Source organism: Lolium perenne, chromosome 3, assembly GCF_019359855.2.
Source record: "Lolium perenne isolate Kyuss_39 chromosome 3, Kyuss_2.0, whole genome shotgun sequence".
Taxonomy (NCBI): Eukaryota; Viridiplantae; Streptophyta; class Magnoliopsida; order Poales; family Poaceae; genus Lolium; species Lolium perenne.
In genome coordinates, this window is record NC_067246.2 from 179,557,132 (window position 1) to 179,566,228 (window position 9,097).

The window sequence follows — 9,097 nt, forward strand, 5'->3', positions numbered from 1 at the left end:
CTAATGGAGGAGATGTGAAGATGCATATATAGGTGAGGGAGGTGGACAGGCCAGCCACTGGGTGATCAATTCCCGTGGCCGGCCACCGGCGGCGATGCAACTTCTGATCGGATCGACTTCCGTGTGCCGATGCAACTTCTGACAACGATCAGTAATGGCGATGATGGCCGAGTTCCGCGCGGGAACCGAATGATTTGACTTTTGTCCCGGCTCGTGTCACCAGTCGGGACTAAAGGGGGTGCCAGCAGGTGCAGGTGCAGGTGCATTAGTCCCGGCTTGTATCCCAACCCGGGACTAAGGTCCCATAAAAATCGGGACTAATGGTTACCACACCATGGGGCGGTTTCGGGGCTATGCCACCGCAATTTGTGTCGGCCTAACGGATCCATATCAACGGAGGTGAGCAAAAACTCTTATGTAGTTTTGCAGATCGCATGAAGGGCAATTCCTATACACCGACCAGGTCGGCTGCTACCGCGCGCCGCACATCCCCCGCGCACGGTATGGGCTGGCCTGGTAGGCCCAGTTCGCCTATTATTTTTGTTTTTTGTTTCCTTTTTTATTTTATGTTTTTTTTGTTTTTTTTATTTTCTGTTTTGTTTCTTTTCTGTTTATTTTTATTTTTTTTCAAATTTGAAAATAGTTCAAATTCAGAAAATGTTCAAAATTAAAAAATGTTCAAATTTTAAAAGCATTCAAATTTGAAAAAAATTAAATATAAAAAATGTTCAAATTATAAAAACGTTCAAAGTTGAAATCCATTAAAATATATAAAGCGTTCAAATTTGGAGAAAAGTTCAAAACCGAAAAATATTAATAACTAAAAATGTTAATTTTTTTAAAAAATAAATTTTACAAATTTTAAAAATGATCAAATTTAAATTATGTCCATATCCGAAAATGTTCAAATTTAAAAAAAAACAAAATCTGGACATTTTTAAAATTTCAAAAATTTCAAATCTGAACAGATTTTAAAATTTGCTGAGAATATAGTTTTTTAAAGTTAGATATTGAAAAACAAAAATATTAATAGAAAAGAAACAGCAAAAAAAGAAAGAAGAAAAAACGTACCTACTCTTACTGGGCCGCGGCCTAACCAACCGACCTGGTCGCTGGGGTGTGCGGTGCCCCCTACACGCCGACCAGGTCGGTGTATAGGCGCCCCGCATGCAGCATCATATATTAAAAAAAATCAAACTAGGGAGAATGCATGTGTACAAGGTCCAACATGTATTCAGCCCGTCACATGCAAAAGGTCACAAGGGCGACACCTCTTCAATTTGCACACAAACACAAGAGGCACCAGACCCAGGTTTAGCTCTTTGTCTAGGGCTTAAGTGATACCTTTGATCTGGATTATCAGATTATAGTATGCCTCTTTTTCGCTAAGAGACCAAAGCTTTATTGAATCCATAGAAATAATGCTAATGGTGTAAGATCACTTCAAGCGAGATTTCGTTTAGTTGTTGTTTCACCGCATCAAACGGTTTATTTTGTTTTTGTGGATGGATGGGAATAGGTTAGAGCCACGGTTTCACCCGTAGTTGAGCAAATATGGTTATGAGGTTTTAAAGATAATAATAGGCACACGTGTGAAGTGTGTGATAACAAGATACAATATAAAAGGGTGACGCGTCCAAAGGATACCACGAGCTGCGCACGACACACACCATGGATCTATTATCATATGTACCATTGTCCCGAGCATCGGTGGGTGACCACAATAATTAAGTTAACGGAAAATAGCTTTAAGATTAGTGACATCATCATTAATCCCTAGATAGCAACTACACATTCCATCATGTCCAACTCTCACCACACCAACATCGAAATATGTGAATCACCACCTACCATTACCTTCATACCATTATCAACGGCGCGAGGTTTGTGTACCTGACAAGCCCGAAGATTGGGATATGAAGACAATGGCTACTATAAGGATCCATATAAGATAATACACAATATACCCACTAATGATAATATAAAGATGCACTTATTGTTGCGAGGCTAGACCTCGGCCCTTAGCTCGTGTGGACCACCCACACATGATTGGATTAATACTCATAAATATTGTGATAAATATCTTGATTATATGAGTAGTAATGGTCTTATAATGCCGCCAATTGCGATGGAATCAAGATTACAAAATAGAGAGGAGTAGGGATGGGGATGGAGATGATCGTGGTGGTGATGGAGCTTCGGCGTTGATTGAGATCTGACTTGTGGCAGTAGAGTGGTATTTTGGTGATGCTCTCCCTACATATGACCTAGGTTCGTTCACGATAAATACTCGGTTTGACAAGGCGAATCCCCAGACACGTGGTACGTGATACAGGCGAGGATGACCGTACCAATGGTCGTTAAATCTCTAGAGATGCGTCTTCGTGGCCTAATTGACTTGGTGAGGTTCCTTTAATTGCTTCTAATTTCCTTCTTAAAATGTAATTTCTGCATAGGAATAAATAAAGACAAGGATTTTCACATCTATGCAATTATTAGTGATTAATAAGGGTTTCAGAGAGATATTATCATTACTGAAATTAATAATATAAGGTTTAAACAATAATAAAGATGAGTGTCTCACCACCAATCGACATCGTCAAGTTTAACCTTGATCGTCCACGAGTAAGGTAGATGAAATCACAAGGAACTTTGCGTTTAAACCAAAACAACAACAAAAGAAAGTTTACTTACAATTGGTAGTCGTTGCTCACACTTCTTCCCATAAAATCTTAGCACGGGTAAAGTACATGCAAACTATCATACAAGCTTTGCTATGCCAAATCAAATTTTACAGAGGTTTTATTAACAAGGACGATCAGATGAACAACAATTAATCTACCTTTCTCTAGACATCATTTGCTTGCCAAGGATCGATTAAACTTTCAAACTTTAAATAATTAAAGTGAAAGGGCAAGTCAAAAGAAGCTTAACATTAGAGTATCTCATTAAACACCCACATAAATAATTCAAGACTTTCTAACACTTTTTTTCGCTCATTGTCTTCCAAGAACTCTGACTCATTAGTAATGAGACCAGGCCAAAATTTGTAATATGTTTTATAACCGGACTAAAAAAAATACTTAGAAGGAACACTCATGACCATAACCAGGGTTTCCCTTTTGTGGCCTCGCGATTTCTCATAATAAGCATAGGAGTGCCCAACTTTGTTTGCAGTGCAAACACAACAGAAAGTCGAGACTGTTACCCATCATAACATTGTTGTTACAAATGTTTAATCAACTCATATCTGAGAGTTGTCTTATGGTAGATGTTCAATGGCCAGCGAAGTTGTCGACCACCCACATGGAATGCTCTAGTGATGCAAGACACGCGTAAAGCAGTACCTCACTTTAGTTTAAACAAGACGATTTTTGGCATGCACCTCATTACCTCTAAGCATTAGTTCCATCAAACAACTTTCTTCAAAAAGGTCTATCAAGTTAATCATAAATCTCTATGGAGTTGAGTATCTCTAAGGCTAAACTCTTAAGGAAATTACTTCAATGCCCAAGTCATCTTTAAGAGACTCGTTCTCATGAAACAATTAATTGCATAATTAATTTTCAAGGCACGACTCGGTTATCTAAAGAAAAATATAGAGTAAGAGTTTCTTAACCAAGCATAAAAAATAATAAAATCTTAACCATTATGACATACTCACACTTAATATAGCATTTCTCAATCACTACTAAATAGCACATGCATTTCGAATTTTAGAAGTGAGAGTCATAGGACATACATGTTGTTTGCAAGCTCATTCCTTTCTTCCATATGATATGCTCCTTAGAAACTCGTGGCGATCTTTCTCCCTCAAAAATATTGGGCAAATATAAGCAAATAGGATCACCGGTAAAACACGAAATGACAAAAGGAAAAAAAAAGGATTTTTTTATAATATTGGGCTAGTAAACTCGACCAAAAACAAAATAAAAGAGAAAGAACAAAAACAAAGAAAATAAAAAAGCGAAGTGTGGGGACAAATTCATGGAGAAAAAACGGTTTGGTAAGCCATCGTTGCAAGGGGTTTTAAAAAAAACTGCAAGGGGCTTTCTTAGATCAAAGAGGTCTTGACATCGAACTCCCAGTGTGGCAGTCGACCGCGCGTGGTCTATTTTCTGGCGTGCAGCCCTCGTGCGGAGCACGAATCAATTTCCTTTCTTATCTCCTGCTTTTTTGTCATTTTCTGTTAAACAATGACATGCACATGCACATGTAGAGAGGTGTGCAACATGCAACAAACAGATGTCCATGTTGTCTTTTTTTGTCTTTTTCTCTAATCACAGATGTCCATGTTGTCTTTTTTTTTTGTCTTTTTCTCTAATCACATGCATGCAGGTACTCAGCCTTTACTCTCTCTCCTCTTTTTTCATGCATGCATGCATATGTCAAATTAGTAGGACCATGGATTTTTACTTTTCTACCACATGTATCAGATCCATGCATGCTATAATTATTCTAAAACTAATTCTAAAAATTCCCTTTTAACAATTTCTTTTTTGTTGTTATTTCGTATGGTAATTCATGTTTTTTGATTAATTTTTATAATTCATTTTATGGGGTTAGTGGTTTTTTGGGGGGGGGGGGGGGGGGGGGATTACGGGTGAGGGATTCACTTGCAACTCAAACGAACTACCACTTGGTACTAAAATTAAGTACCGTTTTAAGTTGTAAGCTAAAAAAATTATAAAACATTCTAAATAAAATTTACTTTTTAGGGTTGCTAGGTATTTATTTTTACTATTGATAAATAACGGGGGCACCGGGTTGATAACTTGCAAACAAAAAAAGAGTCGCTAAAATATTCTAAATTAAATTAATTTTTTAGGGTTGATAGTTATTTTGCCATCGATAAATTACGGGTCACTGAGTTGATAGCTTGTAGACTTAAAAAGAGTCGCTAAATATTCTAAATGAAATTGCTTTTTTAGGGTTATGTGGTGACCCGGCATACCACTGCATGGTGTAGTATGCAAGTCTGATATAACACCAATGAAACACCGTTCCACTAATATTATATCGCTCAGAGTGGTACAACAGAAACATATGCGGGTCCAAGGCATGTCTATAGAATTACAACATTGACTCTGTTACATAAGATCATCACAGCCTCCTATTTTACAATGAGGTAAATCTGCAAATAAACTCCAGAAGAACGACTCGTAGTCTAATCCTATCACGAACTCTATTTGTAGAGTATTTGACTAGCTATAGAGGCTATGAATAGATTCTAGCTAAATAGGAGCTAGGTTTAGGAAGCTAGTTCCCTTCTACGGCTAAACTAGGTTTTCTCCTTGTTGGATGTGGTATCTGACTCCTCTGACATGGTACTGTCTCTTGAAGTAGTTGTTGACTCCTCGGTCTTCGAGTTACACTGTAGCTCCTCCTTCGATGCCTCCATATCTAAGCAGGGGATTTAAGAGTGGGATGAGTACGAGCGTACTCAACAAGTTCATTATAGGAAAGAGGTGTTTAATGCACTAGCTACGGCATTAGACCAGAAAGTCTAATATCAATGCAAGTTTTCATAACCATTTCTTCAAAAGGTTGCTTTTATTCAGAAGAACTATGTCCGTCAGCCTTCACCGGTTACTAGAACTTCATGGAGCTCCTTTCCGGCAGCGTCAGCGATTCCATATCCCGAACGAGGGAGTGACAGGTCACGGTTCATTACACTCTGCAGAGGTGTGTTGCTTTACCCATAAGAGATCTTATCCTTGGTGCCAACCAGGTGTACATTCCTGTCCACACTTCCTATGGTGTGAGGCCCGGTATAAGGTCTAGCCAATCATGTTCCTCCGCTACCTCGAACACCCACCCGTTGCTGCAATCTCCGACCCTGGGTCCACGCCGGTCCCATTATTCCCATATATTCAGGGTGGACCCCGACCACGACGACAATGCAGGGCTCTACCATACATTCCTACGCCGGCAGTTGCAACCCATCATAGACCTCATTACCGTTGGGACTTCTACGGGTTCCCACCCCTGCATCATGTCTCTCGAGATCATGTGCACCCAGTAATGAGCATCCGTTGATGAACGAGAGGTGGAAACACTTTTGACTATTCCGTCCCACTCCGGATCTTATGGTTAACACGGGTATTACGGCACAAGAATCACTGGACGACATTTGTTGTTTAATCCTAGATGGATATAAACCCTTGCAATGGAACCTCCACCATATCAACACAATCCATGGTTCCATTGCCCACCACATAGTCATATTCATAGTTAAGAAAATAGTGGTTTTGGTTTTTATGCAATAGTGATAAACATAGTACTTTGCAAGTAATTTGGTAAAAATACTCGAATGACATGAGAAAGTGATGAACTTGCCTTTCTTGACTGCAAGATTATGCAGACAAGGTCTTCGATACGCAATAACTCCAAATTCTGAAATAGCATCATCGTCCGGTAAGGACGATGTTTAAAAGATTGGCAAGGATGCAATAATGCATAAGTATGAGATGCAATCGCTCTAAGCGTGACCTAACCCTGATGATTTAGGATCAGTGAGTTGTAATGATTGGTTCAGGGTGTGTTGCATTTTTAGAGTGATTCACAAACAAGGTTCTTATTCAGGGGTGTGTTGTTTTAGAGTTATAAGCAGGTGGTAAGATGAATAGCAACAATCATACACAACCAGGAATAGTAGCTGTATAATAAGTAAAGAGCAGTTGTCAATTTTAAGTCCTATAATGCATGGTTAATGATTGCTTATTATATATTTCAAAAGAATAACTTTTGAAGAACATGTTCTTGAATAAAGAACAAGTATGATAATTAGATTGGTGGGGTGATACGTCTCCGACGTATCGATAATTTCTTATGTTCCATGCCACATTATTGATGATATCTACATGTTTTATGCATACTTTATGTCATATTTATGCATTTTCTAAAACTAACCTATTAACAAGATGCCGAAGAGCCAGTTGCTATTTTCTGATGTTTTTGGTTTCAGAAATCCTAGTAAGGAAATATTCTCGGAATTGGACGAAATCAACGCCCAGGGGCCTATTTTGCCACGAAGCTTCCAGAAGACCGGAGAGTCAATGAAGTGGGGCCACGAGGTGGCCAGGAGGTAGGGCGGCGCGGCCCAAGCCCTGGCCGCGCCGGCCTGTCTCCTGGGCCCCTCGTGACGCCCCCTGACCTGCCCTTCCGCCTACAAATAGCCTTCGTCGCGAAACCCCCAGTACCGAGAGCCACGATACGGAAAACCTTCCAGAGACGCCGCCGCCGCCAATCCCATCTCAGGGGATTCAGGAGATCGCCTCCGGCACCCTGCCGGAGAGGGGAATCATCTCCCGGAGGACCCTGCGCCACCATGGTCGCCTCCGGAGTGATGTGTGAGTAGTTCACCCCTGGACTATGGGTCCATAGCAGTAGCTAGATGGTTGTCTTCTCCTCATTATGCTTCATTGTCGGGTCTTGTGAGCTGCCGAACATGATCAAGATCATCTATCTGTAATGCTATATGTTGCGTTTGTTGGGATCCGATGGATAGAGAATACTATGTTATGTTGATTATCAATTTATATCTATGTGTTGTTTATGATCTTGCATGCTCTCCGTTATTAGTAGAGGCTCTGGCCAAGTTTTTACTCTTAACTCCAAGAGGGGGTATTTATGCTCGATAGTGGGTTCATGTCTCCGTGAATCTGGGGGAGTGACAGAAACCTCTAAGGTTATGGATGTGCTGTTGCCACTAGGGATAAAACATTGATGCTATGTCCGAGGATGTAGTATTGATTACATTACGCGCAATACTTAATGCAATTGTCTGTTGTTAGCAACTTAATACTGGAAGGGGTTCAGATGATAACCTGAAGGTGGACTTTTTATGCATAGATGCATGCTGGATAGCGGTCTATGTACTTTGTCGTAATGCCCAATTAAATCTCACAATACTCATCATAATATGTATGTGCATGGTCATTCCCTCTCTATTTGTCAATTTCCCAACTGTAATTTGTTCACCCAACATGCTATTTATCTTATGGGAGAGACACCTCTAGTGAACTGTGGACCTCGGTCCAATTCTCTATACTAAAATACAATCTACTGCAATTGTTCTACTGTTTTCTGCAAACAATCATCTTCCACACTATACATCTAATCCTTTGTTACAGCAAGCCGGTGAGATTGACAACCTCGCTGTTTCGTTGGGGCAAAGTACTTGGTTTGTGTTGTGCAGGTTCCACGTTGGCGCCGGAATCCCTGGTGTTGCACCGCACTACATCTCGCTGCCATCAACCTTCACGTGCTTCTTGACTCCTACTGGTTCGATAAACCTTGGTTTCTTACTGAGGGAAACTTGCCGCTGTGCGCATCACACCTTCCTCTTGGGGTTCCCAACGGACGCGTGTCGAACGGAAAGACAATACGTCAACCACGCGCATCAAGCAAATTTCTGGCGCCGTTGCCGGAGAGATCAAGACACGCTGCAAGGGGAGTCTCCACATCCCAATCTCTTTACTTTGTTTTTGCCTTGCTTTATTTTATTTACTACTTTGTTTGCTGCACTAAATCAAAATACAAAAAAATTAGTTGCTAGTTTTACTTTATTTGCTATCTTGTTTGCTATATCAAAAACACAAAAAAATTAGTTACTTATATTTGCTTTACTTGTTTCAACATGTTTCCTTTTGATTTTACCGTAAAATACATGCCGGTAGGACGTGGGTCTATAATTGGAAGAAATAATATAGAAGAATTTTTCAATCATGTTAGTACCGTTGAAGATTTTGAAGTTAGACACTTGGTAGAACTTGCTCCTACTTATGAAATTGCTGCTGCTGCTTTAGTTCGCATGTTGGAAACTAAATTTGTTAATCTCAATCCTATAATCCAACACATGTTTCTTACACTCGGTGATATGGAAGAAGGGTAAAAGAAAGATTTTGTTTTAGAAACCCTTCTTAGAGAATTTGGTGGTATAGCAAGAGAGGCTAGAAAGGTCTTTATTAAATATAAGATGCTTGGTTCTTATACCAATTTTGTTAGTCTCCTTGAAAAGATGGACATGGAGAGAATAAGGTACACTAATAATATTAATGATGGTGGGGAAATCAAAGCACCAATACCATGTAAG